General features: G+C 36.4%; 1 pseudogene; it reads right to left on the bottom strand.

The window, feature by feature from the left end:
* Nucleotides 1-19,675: 19,675 nt before the first annotated feature.
* Nucleotides 19,676-19,773, bottom strand: LOC115221849 (annotated as a pseudogene).
* Nucleotides 19,774-20,262: the final 489 nt, after the last annotated feature.

Here is a 20,262-nt window from a genome sequence, read left to right as displayed (position 1 = left end):
CAAATGTTTCATAAAGGACAGTGTTGTTTATATATGTGTGTATATGGTAGTTGAGAAATGCATTATAAGTATTATAAACGTATTATTATTATTATCAGCTAATTAAAAGAAATTCATTCAAAAGACCTTTGACCCGGAAGTCAACATCAAGTAGGAACCACGTTGTCTCATGAAATAAGACATCAAAGACTAATTATCTCCCTTTAACAAACAGTATAATGCCGTTGGTTTGTAGGTTCGATCCACAGCAACAATTAATCCATTCATCGTGGGCCCTGTTTTATTTTTCCCTTTAAGTGTTGTTAAGTTTTCTTAACGCCAGCCTCTTATAGCATAGAGTGACATGGTTTCCTGTCGAAATTCCTTCTATATATGATAGAAGGGGCACGGCACAGTGGTTGGAGCATTGAGCTTACGATCGTGAGGTTGTGAGCTCGAATCCTGGACCTGCGTTTTGCATTGCTCCAGTTCACTCAGCTGCAGAAATGAGTTGCGACATCACAGGTGCCCAGCTGTATCGGCCCCTTTGCCTTTCCCCTTGGATAACACAGGTATGCATGGGTAATTGCTGGTCTTCCATAAACAACCTTGTCCAGACTTGTGCCTGGGAGAGTAACTTTCTAGGTGCAAGCCCATGGTCAGTCATGACCGATTGGAGTCTCAAAAATATAAATCTCAAATATGAAATAGAAAATCATCAGTCAATGACTTTATTCAAACATAAAAACAAATATAATAGTTGTTGATAACAGCTTTCCAGCCATATATTTAACATCGCGGATCTTTTCGGTTTGAACGTCAGTTTTTTTTTAATAATTTCCACGTAACTAAACACTTTTAAACTTCGTATACTGGTAGAATGGGTTTATAAAACATCTTTTTCTCTTGGCTTTATTGAGAAAATTATATAGTTGTAAGATATTTGTTGTTTCTTTTCTTCAATTTCAACCAATCAATGACGTCTATTGAAGTAAAAATCATTCTGTACGGTATGAATATGTCCCTCGTTTAAGAAACAGATTTGGTTTATTTGCATTTCTAAAGAAAAAAGCGATCGGAGAGAGATGTCCTTGATTTGTGTGGGATTTGGCTGCTATTTCTAGCAACGGAAAACAGATTCTATGATTTGTGCGATATTTGGTTGATATTTCTAGCTGTGAAAGAGAAATGTTTTTGATTTGTGTGGGATTTGACTGCTATTTCTAGCAACGGAAAAGGGATTCTATGATTTGTGCGGGATTTGACTGCTATTTCTAACTATGGAAGAGAGATGACTATGAAAAAAGATTGAAATGCAATAGATCGATACTAGGGTCATAATTATGGGTGACGATTTCATATGACATCACTAGAAAAAACTGCCATTCAAACCGAAAAGATCCAACATCGATCTATCTATATTCTTCCATTTGTTTCAGTCACTTGACTGTTGCCATGCTGGAGCACCATCTTGAGATAACTTATCTCCGTTATAGTTATAATACAAATAATTTCTTTCGGATTTTGAATTTATTTTGTGTGTGTGGCATATATGGATGTTTGCCCATATGAGATTCTTTATAACACTTATGATATTAACACTATGCTGAGCTGAAACCCCCTTCGGTCATGACTGACCGTGGGACCACCTAGAAAGTTACTCTCCCAGGCAAAAGTCTGTGCAAGTTTTTTTATGGAAGACCAGCAGCCGCCCATGCATACCGGCCTCCCCTCTCCACGCCACCAGTGTTATCCAAGGGAAAGGCAAAGGGGCCGATATAGCTTGGCACCTGTGACACTGCAACTCACTTCTACAGATGAGTAAACAAGAGCAACGTGAAATAAATTTATGTGATGCCTTCAAGAAACAAACATTTTACACATTGTGTCACCAGATTTTTTAGTTGATCAAGAGTCTGGTAGGGTTCCCCTAGTTATGAAGTTAGGGTTCACAAAAACAGTGTGGGGTTCATAATAAGAATCTCTTCCAAAATGTTCATTTTCTAGGTTATGAAAATAATCTTAATCTGGACCTTTGAAAACTTGTTTCTGAAAAGTTAGTTGAAGAAACCATTACTCAGATATTAACAAGGAATCTAGTGTGGGGCCACTAAACTATACGTATGCCTCATATTCTTCCTTTCTGGTCTCTTCTGCTTTTATAGCTCTGGAAACTTCCCTGATCAACCATTATGTCACCCTTCACTGGCTGGCATATTTAATGAGTGAAGCATTTAAAATAGAATAAACAATGAATATACTGTAATTACAAGATGCAATATTCAAGAAAGAATAATGTGTAGGGGTGGGTGTGAGGAGAGAGATTTGGTATAAAAGGTCCTTATATCATGGAAAGGAACTGCATGAGTGATCAAGGATGGAGTGGGAGGTGAAATTGCAAAAACAAAGAAACAACTGAAATTTTGGGAAATATTTAATCAATAATTTCCATTGCATAAAATACAGGAATAATTAAAACAAATATAGCAAACAGGAAACTATAGAGACCACCCTTTTCCTTTCACCCCTGTATGAATATCTTTGTGTCTTGTAAATTGACTATTCTGAGAGAATGATTTACCACAGATATCACATCGATATGGCTTCTCTCCTGTATGAATACGTTTGTGTTGTGTTAGTGAACTACTTACAGAGAATGTATTACTACAGATATCACAATGATAGGGTTTCTCTCCTGTCTGAATACGTTTATGTGCAGTTAAGGCACTATTTTAAGAGAATGATTTACCACAGATATCACAGTGATATGGTTTCTCTCCTGTATGAATATGCTTGAATTTTGTTAACTCACTATTTTGAGTGAATGATTTACCACAGATATCACAATGATACGGTTTCTCCCCAGTATGAATACATATGTGTCTTGTTAAGTCACTATTTTGAGAGAATGATTTACCACAGTTATTAGAATGAAAAAAGTTTCCTCCTGTATGAATGTTGTTTTTGTGTTGCAATTAACGGACTTATTTGAGAGGATGTTTTACCACAAATATCACAGTGATAGGGCTTTCTCCTGTATGAATTCGTATGTGTTTTGTTAAGGTAGCATTATCAGAGAATGATTTACCACAGATATCACAATGATACGGTTTCTCTCCTGTATGGATATGCTTGTGTCTTGTTAACTCACTATTTTGAGAGAATGATTTACCACAGGTATTACAATATGGTTTCTCCCCTGTATAAATACATTTGTGTGTAGATAAGTGACCACTGTTAGAGAATGATTTACCACAGATATCACAATGATATGGTTTCTGTCCAGTGTGAATATAGTGTCTAGATAAGTTATGATTTAGAGAGAATGATCTACCACAGATATCACAGTGATGTGGCTTCTCTCCTGTATGAATACGTAGGTGTTTTGTAAGAGAACCATTTTCAGTGAATGATTTACCACAGATATCACAATGATATGGTTTCTCTCCCGTATGGATACGATTGTGTCCACTTAAGTGAATACTTTGAGAGAATGATTTACCACAGATATCACACTGATATGGCTTCTCACCTGTATGAATACGTTTGTGTTTGGTTATGTCACAATTTTCAGAGAATGATTTACCACAGATAGATTTACACTGATAGGCTTTCTCACCTGTATGAATATGTTTGTGTCTAGATAAGTTATGATTTAGAGAGAATGATCTACCACAGATATCACAGTGATATGGCTTCTCTCCTGTATGAATACGTAGATGTTTTGTAAGAGAACCATTTTCAGAGAATGATTTACCACAAGTATCACAATGATACAGTTCTCCCCCGTATGAGTATGTTTGTGCATAATTAGTTGCTTTCCGCGAGAAGAACGACTTGTACAGATATCACAGTCATATGATGTCATCTCTTTTCTATGTGTTCAGGGGAAATCAATTCTATAATTTTCTCTCTTCTTCCTATTTCTTTTCCTCTCAAATCCCAATTGATATATTTTTCCTGCTTTCCTTTTTTTACTTTATTGCTTACATAAATTTCTACTTTATCCAATGTTAATCTGCCAACAAGCTTCTTTGTGTGTCATTCTAGTCAGCAATTTTCAGAATTTGGCTAATAATATTATTTCAGAGCAAATGTTTCAAACGAATTCTTTCACAGATTTATAGAAACAATATTATATGTTTGTTTTGTATGATATTTTCCTTTAGTCTTTAAAACATTGTAGATACTGAGGTTGCTTCTTCTGTCACAACAACAACAACAATGTGCCCTTAAATATGGTTTCTGATTACAAATATCTTGGGTCATACATATCATCATCTGGAAAAGATTTTCTAACTAGAAAGGGTATGGCCTGGTCAGCCTGTAATGACATGCATAAGATCTGGTCATCAAATCTAAGTAGAGACTTCAAACTTGAAATCTTTAAAGCCACAGTCGAACCAATTCTACTATATGGCTCTGAAACCTGGACGTTATCAAAGAAGCTTAAGAGGCGGTTGGATGGAACTTACACTCGCATCCTTATGAGAGCTCAAAATCTCTCATGGAAGTGTCATCCAACTAAAGTACAAATATATAGGAAACTACCACTTATATCATCTCTTGTGAAAGGTAGGAGAGTCCAGTTTGCTGGACATTGTTGTAGAGCTGAAAACGAGGTAATTTCTTCTCCTCTGGAAGCCATCTGCTTGCGATACCAGAGGGCGCACACTCTCCTACCCTGATGTAATCTCCAGGGATACAGGCATCCAGCAACAGGACCTCCGTAATGCTATGATGGACCGTGAAGTCTGGCGTAGCATGGTAAATTCCATTGTCTCGACCACGGTCGCGATACCAGAGGGCGCACACTCTCCTACCCTGATGTAATCTCCAGGGATACAGGCATCCAGCAACAGGACCTCCATAATGCCATGATGGACCGTGAAGTCTGGCGTAGCAGGGTAAATTCCATTGTCTCGACCACGGTCGCGATACCAGAGGGTGCACACTCTCCTACCCTGAGGTAATCTCCAGGGATACAGGCATCTAGCAACAGGACCTCCGCAATGCTATGATGGACCGTGAAGTCTAGCGTAGCATGGTAAATTCCATTGTCTCGACCACGGTTGCGATACCAGAGGGCGCACACTCTCTTACCCTGATGCAATCTCCAGGGATACAGGCATCCAGCAACAGGACCTCCGTAATGCTATGATGGACTGTGAAGTCTGGCGTAGCATGGTAAATTCCATTGTCTTGACCACGGTCGTGATACCAGAGGGCGCACACTCTCTTACCCTGATGTAATCTCCAGGGATACAGGCATCCAGCAACAGGACCTCCGTAATGCTATGATGGACCGTGAAGTCTGGCGTAGCATGGTAAATTCCATTGTCTCGACCACGGATGAACAATGATGATGATGTTCTGTCACCTGACGTTCTGAAATTATAGAGAAACAACAGTGTAAAATGTAGAAACTACTTAAAATATACAGACTCACTTTTATTGAGATAAACATTTACCTTAACAACTCAGCTGGACAAAAACAGTTCCATAAAGAAGTGCCGATCTTTCAAAGTAGATGGAAAAGTGTGGATGAGCAAAGTCAGGACAGAGTACTTTTCTGGTGATATGATAAAGACCCATACTCCACAGCAGAAATGTTCAGACTCATCCCCCAGGTGGCCCAAAGCACTTGTGATTGTTCTTTATCAAAGTGAAATTGCAAGTGCGTGGTATCACATAAAAGTACCCTGTGAAGTGTCTACCCCGCATCCTTCGTGTCCGATGGCATCACTTTATCTCTAACAATTCGGTGTGACACCAGTGCAGAATCACCTCCCTCCGACAAGTCATCCTAACGAGACATCTGCATTGGCTGGGTCATGCCCTCCGTCGTCAACCAGAATTCATCTACGAAGCAATTGCCCCAGCTCCCTTTCAGGGTTGGTGAACGCAATGTGGTGGACAACGAAAAACCTGGCTGATGACAGTCAAGGCTGATCTGAAACCCACCCTACGAAGCAATTGCCCCAGCTCCCCTTCAGGGTTGGCAAAAGTGATGTGGTGGACAAAGAAAACCCTGTCTGATGACAGTCAAGGCGTTCGCTGCTGGAATAAGGAGTGGTTGGAGATCAGGAGGTCGTTAGCCTCAACTCACCAAGCCTGGTCAGCGTTTGTGAGAGATGCGGCATTGAGGATAAATGAAGCCAGCTCAACCCACCCCGGGTGAATACTGTAAGAAGATGATGAAGAAGAAATCATAAATCAGACTGGAGTGTGCTGCAGCACTGAAGTTTGCCAGCCCTGCTCAAACCATCGAACCATTCCAGCATGGACGTCAGACATGAAATGATGAAAAGAGGAAGCTGAACCGAGGCTATAGCAGAAGACACTTGCCCAAGGTGCCACGCAGTGGAACTGAACCCGGAACCATGTGGTTCGTAAGCAAGCTACTTGCCACACAGCCACTCCTTAAGAGTCTTAAAATAAAACTATAGAATGGTGGACGCTAACATTAGTCTTTCTCCAGAAAGATAACTTGACATTGTTGTTTAGATCCAGGTCACTTCTAACTGAGCAGACGTGTGATTATAGATATTCCATCCATGAACATCCTGTCTATTTCTCTAACATTCTATACCTATAATTATGTCACTCAATACAGTCTTCAATATTTGTAACCCATAGGAGAAATTGAAGAGAAATGTGCTGTTATATCTTTGTTCTTCCTTTGTGATGTGTTTTGTATTTGGGGTCATTGTTTACGTAAATGTTTGACAAATTTACAATATTCTTGAGTAAAAAAAATAACAATGTAAGTTATTGTGTAACATTTTTAATGAGCGAAGCATTTAAAATGCAATAAACAGTAAATATGCTGTAATTACAGGATATTCAAGAAAGAATAATGTGTAGGGTTTTCAGGAGGAGGAGATTTGGTATAAGAGGTCCTTACATCATGAAAAGTAAATACAGGAATGGGAGGTGAATATTGAAAGAAACCAAAAATCTCAACTACAGAAACTGCCCTTTTCCTTCCTCCCGCATATGAATGTGTTTGTGTTTTGTTAAGTTACAATTTTGATAGAATGATTTACCACAAATATCACAATGATATGGTTTCTCTCCTGTATGAACACGGTTGTGCCTAGTAAGGTGACTATGTCGAGAGAATGATTTACCACAGATATCACAAGGATATGGCTTCTCTCCTGTATGAACACGTTTGTGAATAGTCAACTGACTATTATAAGAGAAAGATTTACCACAGATATTACAATGATATGGCTTCTCTCCTGTATGTGTATGTTTGTGTTTTCTTAATGAACTATTTTGATAGAATGATTTACCACAGATATCACAATGATATGGCTTCTCTCCTGTATGAATAAGTTTGTGTTTTGTTAAGTTACAATTTTGATAGAATGATTTACCACAAATATCACAATGATATGGTTTCTCTCCTGTATGAACACGGTTGTGCCTAGTAAGGTGACTATGCCAAGAGAATGATTTACCACAGATATCACAAGGATATGGCTTCTCTCCTGTATGAACACGTTTGTGAATAGTCAACTGACTATTATAAGAGAAAGATTTACCACAGATATTACAATGATATGGCTTCTCTCCTGTATGTGTATGTTTGTGTTTTCTTAATGAACTATTTTGATAGAATGATTTACCACAGATATCACAATGATATGGCTTCTCTCCTGTATGAATAAGTTTGTGTTTTGTTAACGAACTTCTTTCAGAGAATGATTTACCACAAATAACACAAAGATATGGTTTCTCTCCTGTATGAACGCGTATGTGAATAGTTAAGACACTATTTTGAATGAAGGTCTTTCCACAAATATCACAACGATATGGCTTCTCTCCTGTATGAAAACGTTTGTGTATATTTAAGTCATAACTTTGAGAGAATGATTTACCACAGATGTCACAATCATATGGTTTCTCTCCTGTATGAATACGTATGTGATTTGTCAAACTATTATTTCGAGAGAATGATTTACCACAGATATCACAACTATATGGTTTCTCTCCTGTATGAATATGTTTGTGTCTTGCTAAGGCACTACTTCGAGAAAATGATTTACCACAGATATCACACCGATATGGCGTCTCCCCTGTATGAATACGTTTGTGTTCTGTTAACAATTTACTTCCAGTAAATGATTTACCACAGATATCACAATGATACGGTTTCTCACCTGTATGAAGGCGTTTGTGCATAGTTAAGTAACTATTTTGAGAGAATGATTTACCACAAATATCACAGCGAAATGGTTTCTCTCCCATATGAGAACGTTTGTGTTTAGATAAATAAGAACTATCAGAGAATGATCTACCACAGATATCACACTGATATGGCTTCTCTCCTGTATGAATACGTTGGTGTCTCTTTAGATCATTATTATAAGAAAATGATTTACCACAAATATCACAACAATATGGTATCCCTGTATGAATACTTTGGTGTGTACTTAATGTACCACTTCTGGTGAACGATTTACCACAGATTTCGCAATAATACAGATTCTCTCCCGTATGAATACGTTTGTGTGCAATGGAGTTATATTTACGAGAAAATGATTTACCACAGACATCACACTGATATGGTTTCTCACCTGTATGAATATATTTATGCACATTTAGATACTTTTTTTTCGAGAAGGACTTTGTACAGATATCACAGTCATATGATGTCATCTCTTTTATCATGTGTTCAGGGGAAAATCAATTCTATAATTTTCTCTCTCTTTCCTATTTCTTTTCCTCTCAAATCCCAGTTGATATATTTTTCTTGCTCTTGTTTTTATACTTTATTCCTTACACTTCTCCTCTATTTCCTTCTACTGTTGTCTTTATTTAGCAAAACATCCGTAAATCTATCCAAGTTCCAGTGGCACGTATGCTCCAGTTCTTGACACACTAGTCCGTGATGTTTAGAAATTTGACATAAACGTCTACTGCTGTATTTCTGTCCAGTCTTACCTTTGTTTAGCAACATTCCATAAATTTATCCAACTTTAATCGGAATGCAAGCTCATCTTCTTGACACTTCAGTCAGGGATGTTCAGAAATTATTCCAGAGTAAATGCTTCACAGGAATTCTTCCACAAATTTGTAGAAACAATGTTATTCATCTGTTTTGTGTAATATTTTCCTTTAATCTTTAAAACATGGTAGATATTGAGGATCCTTCTTCCATCATTTGATATTCTGAAATTATAGAAAAACAAGTGTAAAATATAGAGGCTATATCTTACAAACTACAGAATTTTCTCAATAAAGCCAAGAGAAAAAAATGTTTTATAAACATATTCTACCAGTATAAAAGTGTTTAGTTACGTGGAAATTATTTTAAAAAACTGCCGGTCAAACCGAAAAGATCTGTTAGGGTTAGGGTTAGGGGGAAGGGTATCTTTTTTTCTTCAGAAATGTAAATAAACCCAATCTGTTTCTTAAACGAGGGACATATTCATACAGCACAGAATGTTTTCACCTCAATAGACGTCACTGATTGGTTGAAATTGCAGAAATTGAAGAAAACAAAACAACAAATATCTTACAAACTATAGAATTATCTCAATAAAGCCAAGAGAAAAAGACGTTTTATAAACACATTCTACCAGTATACAATGTTTAAAAGTGTTTAGTTACGTGGAAATTAATTTTAAATACTGCTGTTCAAACCGAAAAGATCCGTTAGGGTTAGGGTATCTTTATTTCTTCAGAAATGTAAATAAACCCAATCTGTTTCTTAAACGAGGGACATATTCATACTGCACAGAAGGGTTTTTGGCAATCTTACGGTTCTAGTATACTTTTCCGTCGGTTTCCGTAAAAAACTTTTATTTTTTTACATATGGGCTTGCGGGAACTTTTGAAGTAATGAGAGCGAAAGAGACTAAGAGAAAGCGATTGTATGACGAGGGAAGTTCTTTTGAAGTTACCATGCATGGGAAGCATTGATGTACATGTGTGTGTTTGATGGGGTGTGGGAGACAAAGTATGTTGTGTAAGTGAAGTGCTTCTGTTAGTGTGTATGAAGAGACAGAGAGAGTAATGTGTGAAAGAGAGAGATAACTGAAATTTTTTACTCGGTTTTTGTAGTGCGTGCATGTGTATGCATGTATGTGTGTATGCATGTATGTGTGTGTGTATATGTATCTATGTATGTGTGTATGCATGTGTGTGTATGTATGTGTATGTATGTGTGTGTATGTATGTGTATTTATGTGTGTGTATGTATGTGTATGTATGTGTGTGTATGTATATGTATGTATGTGTGTGTATGTATGCATGTATGGCCGATTCAGTGTTTACATTAGCAGTCGACAAGGCATGTATAACGATTAAATAAAAAAAAATTGTCTATATCTTCGATCACTGTCATTATTCCATTGAGTCAACCTCATTATTTTCTACATAGCAGACCGTTACATAAACAGGCAAAGGTAATCTTTCGTTTTAACTCGAAATAATGTAAACACTGAATCGGCCATACATACATACACACACATACATGCATATACACATACACCGAGTAAAAAATTTCAGTTATCTCTCTCTTTCACACATTACTCTCTGTCTCTTCACACACACTTACAGAAGCACTTCACTTACACAACATACTTTCTGTCTCCCACACCCCATCAAACACACACACACACACACATGTACATCAATGCTTGCCATGCACGGTAACTTGAAAAGAACTTCCCTCGTCATAAAATCGCTTTCTCTTAGTCTCTTTCGCTCTCATTACTTCAAAAGTTCCCGCAAGCCCATATATAAAAAAATAAAAGTTTTTTACGGAAATCGACGGAAAGGTCTACTAGAGACGAAAGATTGCCTAGAATTGTCTCAATAAAGCCAAGAGAAAAAAAATGTTTTATAAACACATTCTACCAGTATACGAAGTTTAAAAGTGTTTAGTTACGTAGAATTTATTTTAAAAAACTGCCGTTCAAACCGAAAAGAACCTATGTCTTTCGTAGCAAGAAATAGCAGCCAAATCCTGCACAATGAAGGACATCTCTCGTTCATAAAACACGGAAGAGGAACAACGAATTGACACGTCAAAAACCGAAAGTCTCCAGAATTAAAAAAACATTGAATCTTTTCATTGTTTAATACTTACGCAAATGTTTCATAAAAGGTAAGTGTTGTTTATATATGTGTGTATATGGCAGTTGAGAAATGCATTAAAAGAATTATAAATGGATTATTATTATCAGCTGATATCAAATGGATTATTAGTATCAGCTGGTATCAAATGAATTATTATTATCAGCTGATAAAGAGGAATTCACGCACGGGACATCGAAGCTGGTAACAACGTCAAGTATTCAGTGCGTTTATTACGCATGCTTATTAAGATACCGGAAATATGTAAGGTATGTAACTCTGTTTAAATCCCTTTATATTTTGGTATACATTCCGATAAGGAGATTATCTCCCTTGGCAAGGCGACATTCCATGCAGAAAATTCTACTTCCGAGGACTTCTCACGACGGTGACGTTGAATGTCACGTGATCTAATGAATATTCAGCAGTTCGTGTTAAAGAATTATTTATTATGTATTTTTTTCTTTCTTCTTTATATATTTCTGTGTTGATTCAAAAAGTTCTACAGCTATAATTACACCTGATCTGATCTTTGTGAATATCTGAAGATAATACAACACCTTTGCAGATTTTTCCAAGTATATATTCCTGGCAATGGAATAAAGCAAATGTTGCTATTAATTCAGAAGAAATATTTCAGTTATTTACCAGAAATTTGTTATAGAAACAGGGTTATGTATATTATTTATAATATCTTCCATTAGTCTCCAAGTGATGATCAATATTCATGATGTATCTGATGTAAAAATTCCTCTATAACACAAACATCTCATATTCTGAAATGACACACAAACAGTAGAAAAGACTTAAAGGAAAGACTTAAAAAGCAGAGATTCAACAATAGAAAATATAACTACATTTTCATAATGATAAACTGTGGATATAAACTTTTACCCCAATAATTAGTCTTTAAAATTTATTTTGTTATTAAAGTTATATTATACAAACTTGTGTAATGTCCACATATGCACAGCCTTCAGCTCGTCCACCTTCAAATATTATGTAAAATGCTAAACTACAAAATACTGGACGATAACGTTGTATTGTCTTAGGAAACATAAGTCACTGTTGTTTAGCCCTAGGTCACCCCTTACTGAGTAGATCTATTTAAGAAATTAGTGTTCACGAGTGTCATGACTTTTAGAACAGATCAAACATAAACATCACTATAATTTAGTCACTAACCACAATACAGACATACACACACACACATATATATATACTGGCCTGCCCCAGTGAGATCCTCTATGCTGATCATCTTACAGCTGAATCAATACCAGCAAGAGAAAAGAAATTTCAGGTGTGTAAGCAGGGTCTGCAATTAGTGGGCCTTAAAGTTAATTTAACAGAGACCAAAGTCTTAGTAAGTTAGTAAGCAGACAAATCTTACAGGGAAATGGCCCTGCTTGAAATATGGAAAGGGAATATGCAGAAACTCCATAAGGTGTAGCCAGTGCAAGTTATGGATACATAAGATGTGCAGTAATATTAGAGGAACGTCAACACGAAAAATAGTAGATGTACATGTGCAATAAATAGAAGGAAATAGATGCTGTCAAATGTGGAGTAGAGAGCGAGTGCTAACTTATAAATAATTGGTAGAATGTAACAAGGGAGCAAAAGACTTGCCTCAGTGGGGTTTTGTCTCTGAAGACCTTCTGCTGTTCAGTTCTGTTGAGAATTTCCAACAATTGTTACATTTTAACATTTTCTCAGTGACTAGGATATATATTTTCCATACATTCACTCTCACATGGTTACCATCTACGAAATGGCTCCACCACATATTCACTAGATAACCACCATCATTAGCATTTAAGGAACAAACTTATCCATTTGTTTATCTCTCATCACTGCACCTTAGCATATTAAAAATGTCATCAAATTATAGAACTTGGAAACAAACATTTATTGTAGATTAGTTTGGAGAAATGTGTAACTTTTATCATACATTGATCAAGTGTGAATTCTATGCTGTATCATCAATTGTATAGGCTCATAAGGGACATGTTTGGATAGGGTTGCCAGATTAGAAAACTATATATACGGGACACTTTTAAAATCTCTTTCTATATATAAATTTATACATACCTGCACACGCAATATATTATATAAAAGCAGAGAGGTAAGTTAAAAGCATAATGCAATTATTTTAATGGGTTATGAGGTCAAAATTATTTAATACAAGGTAAAAAAAATTGGTGCAGCAATATTTAAAACTTTCACTGTCAAGGTTCATTGGCTTTTATTAAAGATATGTGTTATATCTTACCTCGTATCATAAATAAATCCAGTTTAATGTTGATTAACGTTAATCACCCGAAGGTGTGGATTTCGCAGGAAATATAAGTTAAGGACACTTCAGAAAAGCGACACGGAATCTCAACGAAACGAACTAAATATCTGACCGTTGTAAAACCTATATTATTCCACAATTGTCTGATGCTAAAACTCAAGTGGTAAGTTTTATGATTTTTATTGCTATAATTACTTTCTGAAAATGTGAATTGTAATAAAAAAAACCAATCCGAATGATGACAAAAGATAGAAAACTAGAAACTGACTGCTTCTTTGCATGTCTGTTGCTTCTTTAATGCTATCCTGTTACCGAACCCCCAAAGCATCAGGTATGGAAAGAAACCAACAAAACTTGTCAGACAGTGATGATGGAGCGAGGCGTGATGGAGACGCGTGTGTGTTTCTCCCATAAATGTTCGAAAACCATTGTTTGTTTGTTTACATTCCTGCACCGAAAGACTCCAACATTATAACTACCAAATGAAAAATAAGTTCTGGTGTTCCATTCCTGAACGGAACCTACGAGCTGATACTTCGGCGTGGTTGCAGTTTAATTAGAAGTGATACGAACATGTTTGTCTGTACTTTAGAATGTGCGTGTACATTTATCTATGTACATGCACGTCCAACCATCCATCCATTCATCTTTCCTTCCTGTTTTCTCCTTCCCTCCCTCATATTCCTCATCAATACATGTCAACTTTGCTATTGTTTCCACAGCTGGATGCCCTTCCTAGTGCTAACAACTTCGCAGTGTGCACTGGGTGCTTGTTTCTTACTACCAGCACTAGTGAGGGGTTGACAAGTAACTTGTAAGATATGAAAAAAAAAAGACATAAAAAGCAGTTCACTTCGCTAAGTGGGAGGAAAGAGTTTAATAAAAGGCCTGGGATGTGATTTTGCACCAAGGAAGAAATGTTTTGCTATAGGGAAGATACACAGTTAACATACTTTTACCTAAGAGTGGGTAGGAGTATCTGGGATGAAAATAAGATGTTGGTGACAAGATGCAAGGAAAAATCCCACACAAAGTAAGAGATGATGTATGGAAGGTGTCAAGAGGTTGGGGATGGAGTTATATGTGTGTGTGGGTGTCATCAGAAGTATGTCTCACTTCTAGCTATTGAAAATTGAATATATATATATATATATATATATATATATATATATATATATATATATATATATATATATATATGCTTGTGTGTGTGTGTAAACATTGGGCACTAATTTATTAAAGTTATTGAGTTGATGTCCAGTCATAGAGTGAGCAAATGTTTTGCATCTACAAATGCTTTGTGAATGCAGAACCATTGATCACTCTATATTCTGACATTAAATTGATTACTTTTATATGTATGTATATGTATATATATATAAGAATTTTTTGCATAATGAGATAAAAAAAAACCATAGTGTATAAATTCTGTACTTGGAATGACCACTTTTAAATACTGTTGAATCTTACTCATAAGGTATTGGAATCTTACATTGTGTATAAACTTTATACTTGGAATAAACAATTTTAAATACTGCTGGATTTTTCTTGGAAAGTATTGGAATCTTACATATCTACCATTCTGCCTAAAAAATGGATCTACAAATTCAATGCCCCTACATATCTCACATCTATTTTCTTTCCTCCACCTCACTCTCTATTTTGTATCCTATCTAAATTAACTATTAATTAACAATCCTCCCACATCATCTCCAATGAAGGGATATAATTAATAAATATCCTGAAAACAGGTGTAAGACCTTCTATCTATAAATGTTCTAATATCTACACAGCCTTGGTTTTTTATCGCATTACGCAAAAAATTCTTATTTACACATACTGACAGATGACCAACTTTGAACCCCTTATTCCCAAAATCACCGAACCTGGAATTAACTATGGTCAGTCTATGGCACTTATTCAGCATTACCTGACGATTTTGGGTCTCAATGACACCATTACCTCTTAGATCCTATATATATATATGTATATTAGAAGTATTGGGGGTGATGTACCGATTTAATACATATGAAAGAAAAAAGATGTTCGGAATGCTGGATGGTTGTAAAAATATATATTCATATATATCAATGTGATCACCGTGACCGACCAGGCTATCAGATGTTGCTACACATCGTTGGTCACAATGCGTTTCGCATTGTTTTAGCCCTCAAATGACGCCACCCCACTGGCTAAGTGAGCAGGCCAACAGAAGAAAGAGTGAGAGAAAGTTGCGGCAAAATAGTACAGCAAGCATATTCATAAGTGTATTCATACTGAGGAATACCCATATCAGTGTGATATTTGTGGTAAATCATTTTCTCACAACAGTACTTTAAATACTCACAAACGTATTCATACAGGGGAGAAGCCATAGCATTGTTATATCTGTGGTAAATCATTCTCTAGAAATACTTATTTGACTGATCAGAAGCGTATTCATACTGAAGAATACCCATATCAGTGTGATATTTGTGGTAAATAATTTTCTCACAACAGTACTTTAAATACTCACAAACGTATTCATACAGGAGAGAAGCCATACCATTGTTATATCTGTGGTAAATCATTCTCTAGAAATACTTATTTGACTGATCACAAGCGTATTCATACTGAAGAATACCCATATCAGTGTGATATTTGTGCTAAATCATTTTCTCACAACAGTACTTTAAATACTCACAAACGTATTCATACAGGAGAGAAGCTATACCATTGTGATATCTGTGGTAAATCATTCTCTAGAAATACTTATTTGACTGGTCACAAGCGTATTCATACTGAAGAATACCCATATCAGTGTGATATTTGTGGTAAATCATTTTCTCATAACTGTTCTTTAAATAATCACAAACGTATTCATACAGGAGAGAAGCCATATCATTGTAATATCTGTGGTAAATCATTCTCCCAAAGTGGAGTCTTGTCTAAACACAAACGTACCCATAAGGGGAAGAAGCCACAGGATTGTGATATCTGGTGAATCATTCTCTAGCAATAGTATCAAACCTATTCATACTGGGGGAAAAACCATATCAGTGTCATATCTGTGGTAAACCATTCTCTGCAAATGGCATCTTAAGTACACGTGTGAGTATTCATACACAAGTGTAACCGCATCAGTATTAAAACTTATTACAACAGGACAACAATTATGAATATTTTGTCTGCTGAAAGACAGGGTTTATTCCTCTTCAAGCTTGACATTATCAACTTCAGTTTCTTGGATGTCAACATGAAATTCATGAATCACAACTTCAACATCATTTATATATCTAAATATATCAACACAGAGATGACTTTGGTTTCTAAAGATGACTGTGCTGGATTTTTGAGGAATTTGTTATGAGAGAATAAAGGAATGGGAATAAGGAATAAAAGCTTTAAGTGACACTGATTTTGTCTTTGTTGTGTTTTCATCATCATCATCATCATCCTTTAACATCCATTTTCTTTGCAGGCTTGGGTGGGAAAGTGTGACAGGTGCTGGCAAGCCAGAGTGCTTCTCCTGGTTCCACTCAGATTTGGCTTGGTTTCTTTGGCTGTATGCCCTTAAGATACGAGGCATATTCTATTAATATTCCTGTTCAAGTATCATGATAGCATGAAACTAGTAGTAGCCCTTTCAATTGTGTATTTAATTTGATATATGTATGTATGTGCATGAACATGATGTCAGTCTGATAACTAAAATAATTGTATACAAATCTTGTATTTTGAGCATATCTTTGTATAGGGCAGAAGCATGGACTCCCTTTTGCAGACAAAAAAACTTGAAACTTTTCACATATGTAGCAAAATGGCAAGATAAGAACTTGTCAACAAGACCTTCCGGCGGTGTAGCTGTCACTTGTAAACCCATGTGGGTTTATTTACATTTCTGAAGAAAAAAGAAACCCTTTCCCCCACACCAAACCCTAACCCCACAATCTTTTATTCATATGAACGTGACTGATATGAAATGACAAACTAAATGGAGACCGCAGGAAGTTGTTGTTGGCAAACAACAGCAGAATTTGTATTCACCTCAATAGACGTCATTGATTGGTTGAAATTGCCAAAATGCAAGAAATTTAACAACAAATAGCTTACAAACTACAGAATTTTCTCAAGAAAGCCAAGAGAAAAAGATGTTTTATGTAACACATTCTACCAGTATACGAGGTTTAAAAGTGTTTATTTACAAAGAAATTATTTTTTACATCTGCCGGTCAAAGTGAAAAGGTCCCGAGCTTGTTTTTTAGGCTACAGCTCCCTATAAAAACTCAGCTTTTCTGGTGAAAATTTGAAAATTCTTCAAGATGAAGATGTTCCCAGAATGGGACAGTAGAGAATAATGGGACTGTTGGAGAATAAAAGAAATACAACCAGATAAAGGGAAATAACTTTTACAACACTCCAAACCACTTGGTCCCTGTAAATTATTAATTAAGGTGCTTAATTACTGATCACTGACTCGTTGTTTGTATCTGAATATGGTAAGTTGACAAAGATTTACTTTAATGCTGCAAAGGTGATAATACTACTACTACTAATAATAATGTAATAATAGAATTATGTGAACCTCTTGATCGTAAAGTAATTATTTCGAATCGGAAACTTAACAAAATTAGGAAAATATATTTGCTCATCTTAATTAATAATTTCAAAACTGAAATGTTGATCTGTTGTTTCTGAAAACCTATGATCGACTTTTACATGTGATATAAAGGAAATTAACGGGTAAAATGTAAGTAATATGGCATATTTAATTAGTAAAATTAAAGGAAAAATTCCACATTAATTAATGCTGTCCTGTTGTTTATGAGGCCTTGATAATAAGATTTACTTTAATGTTGTATTAATAATAGTGATGATGATGATGGTTTCAAATTTTGACCCAAGGCCAGCAATCTTTGATGCGAGTGAGGGGAGTAGAATATATGGAACCTAGTATTACCCGAAAGGGATGAAGGTAAAGTCGACCTTGGCTGTATTTAAACTCAGGACTTTCCGCCGAAGTCGCTATTTCACTTCAATTCGTTTCTGAGTCCATAAATAATAATGAAGATAATGATAGGGGCCTGTAATTTTGAGAGGAGACGTAATTCTATTGCCTGGACCCTAGTTCTTTTTATTGCTATTTATTTCATTGACCTCGAAAGGATGACAGGCAAAGCGAACATCGGTAGAATTTGAACTTTCAGAGTAAAGATGGACGAGTGTTACATGTAATATGGGATCTTTTCGGTTTAAACGGCAGTTTTTTTCTTGTTGTGTCATATGAAATTATCACCTATAATTATGACCCTAGTATCAATCTATTGCATTTCAGTCTGTTTGGGGGTTAGGGTTAGTTAGGGGTGGCGGAAGGATATCGTTTTTTCTTCACAAATGTAAATAAACCCAATCTGTTTATATACTGATAGAATAATAGCAAGCTTAAAAAATAAAAACAGTAAGACCTGGGATTGATTCATTTGATCAAAAATTGAAGGCGGTGCCCTGGCATGGCTGCAGTCTAATAACTGAAAGAAGTAAAAAAAAAGGTAAAAGATCTATGTGTTGTGTTCTTGAGCAAAACGTGTCATTTCCCATGCTCCTGTCCATTCAGCTGTAAATAGTGACAGACGGGTGTTTCATTCAGGGAAAATGCTAAGGGTGGCATCATTGAAAACCTATAACAATGTGAGGAATCACATTGTGACAACATCTGATAGTCTCTGGTTGATACACTAGTAGGGATACACACATGCATGTGTATGTACACAGTCATTATCTGTGGCCATGCTTGAGCACTGCCTTTAGTTGAGCAAATCGACCCCAAGACTTATTCTATCGGTGTCTTTTGCCGAACAGCTGAGTTATGGGGGACGTAAATACACCAGCATCGGTTGTCAAGCGATGTTGGGGGTACAAACACAGACACACAAACACTCACAAGGTTTTGGTCAACTCAAGGCTATAGTAGAAGACATTTGCCCAAGGTGCCACCCAGTGGGACTGAACCTGGAACCATGTGGTTCGTAAGCAAGCTACTTACCACACAGCCACTCCTACCCCTATATATATATATGTGTGTGTGTGTAAGTATTTTTTAATCTTTTACTTGTTGCAGTCATTTAGACTATTCCCATGCTGGGGTACTGCCTTGAAGAGTTTTTAGTCAAATGATTCAATCCCAGTACTTTTTTTACAGGGATGCAAACAAACCAACAGTGGTTGTTAAGCTATGTTGGGGGACAAACACAAAGACACAAATATATTCTTTTATTCTTTTACATGTTTTAGCCCTAAGACTGTGGCCATGCTGTGGCATGGCCAATGAAAAATATGGAAATCTTCATGAATTTGCATGTCATTCTCGTGCAGGGGCTATGCTGTATCATTCCAAGACAGGCTTTTTTCAGTTTCCATTTACCAAATCCACTCTCAAGGCTTTGACTGGCCCAAGGCTATTGTAGGAGACACACAGAAGGACTGAAAGTAAGCTTCTTACTACACACCCATGTCTGCACCTAAAGTTACTGAAAGGGTCATAGCTCAATTAATTAGGGAGAGAGTTAGTGTAGATAGATGAGATGCAGTTCAGAGTTGTGTCAGGCCGAGGCACAATTGATGTCATATTCCTGGTTAGGTAACTGCAGGAGAAATATCAAGCCAAAAATAAATCCCTGTACCTGGCTTTTGTCAACATGGATAAAGCCTTTGATAGAGTCCCCTGATCCCTTATTTGGTGGTCAATGCGAAAGCTAGGGATAGATGAGTGGTTGGTGAGGGCTGTACAAGCCATGTACAGGGATGTTGTCAGTAAGGTGAAGGTTAGCAACAAGTATAGCAAGGAATTCAGGGTGCAAGTAGGGGTTCATGAAGGATCAGTCTTCAGCCCCCTCTTATTCATCATAATTCTCCAG

This window comes from Octopus sinensis, linkage group LG18, assembly GCF_006345805.1.
Source record: "Octopus sinensis linkage group LG18, ASM634580v1, whole genome shotgun sequence".
In the NCBI taxonomy this organism is placed as follows: domain Eukaryota; kingdom Metazoa; phylum Mollusca; class Cephalopoda; order Octopoda; family Octopodidae; genus Octopus; species Octopus sinensis.
The sequence above is the reverse complement of the archived record's forward strand: the minus strand, read 5'-3'. Positions and strand labels throughout refer to the sequence as shown.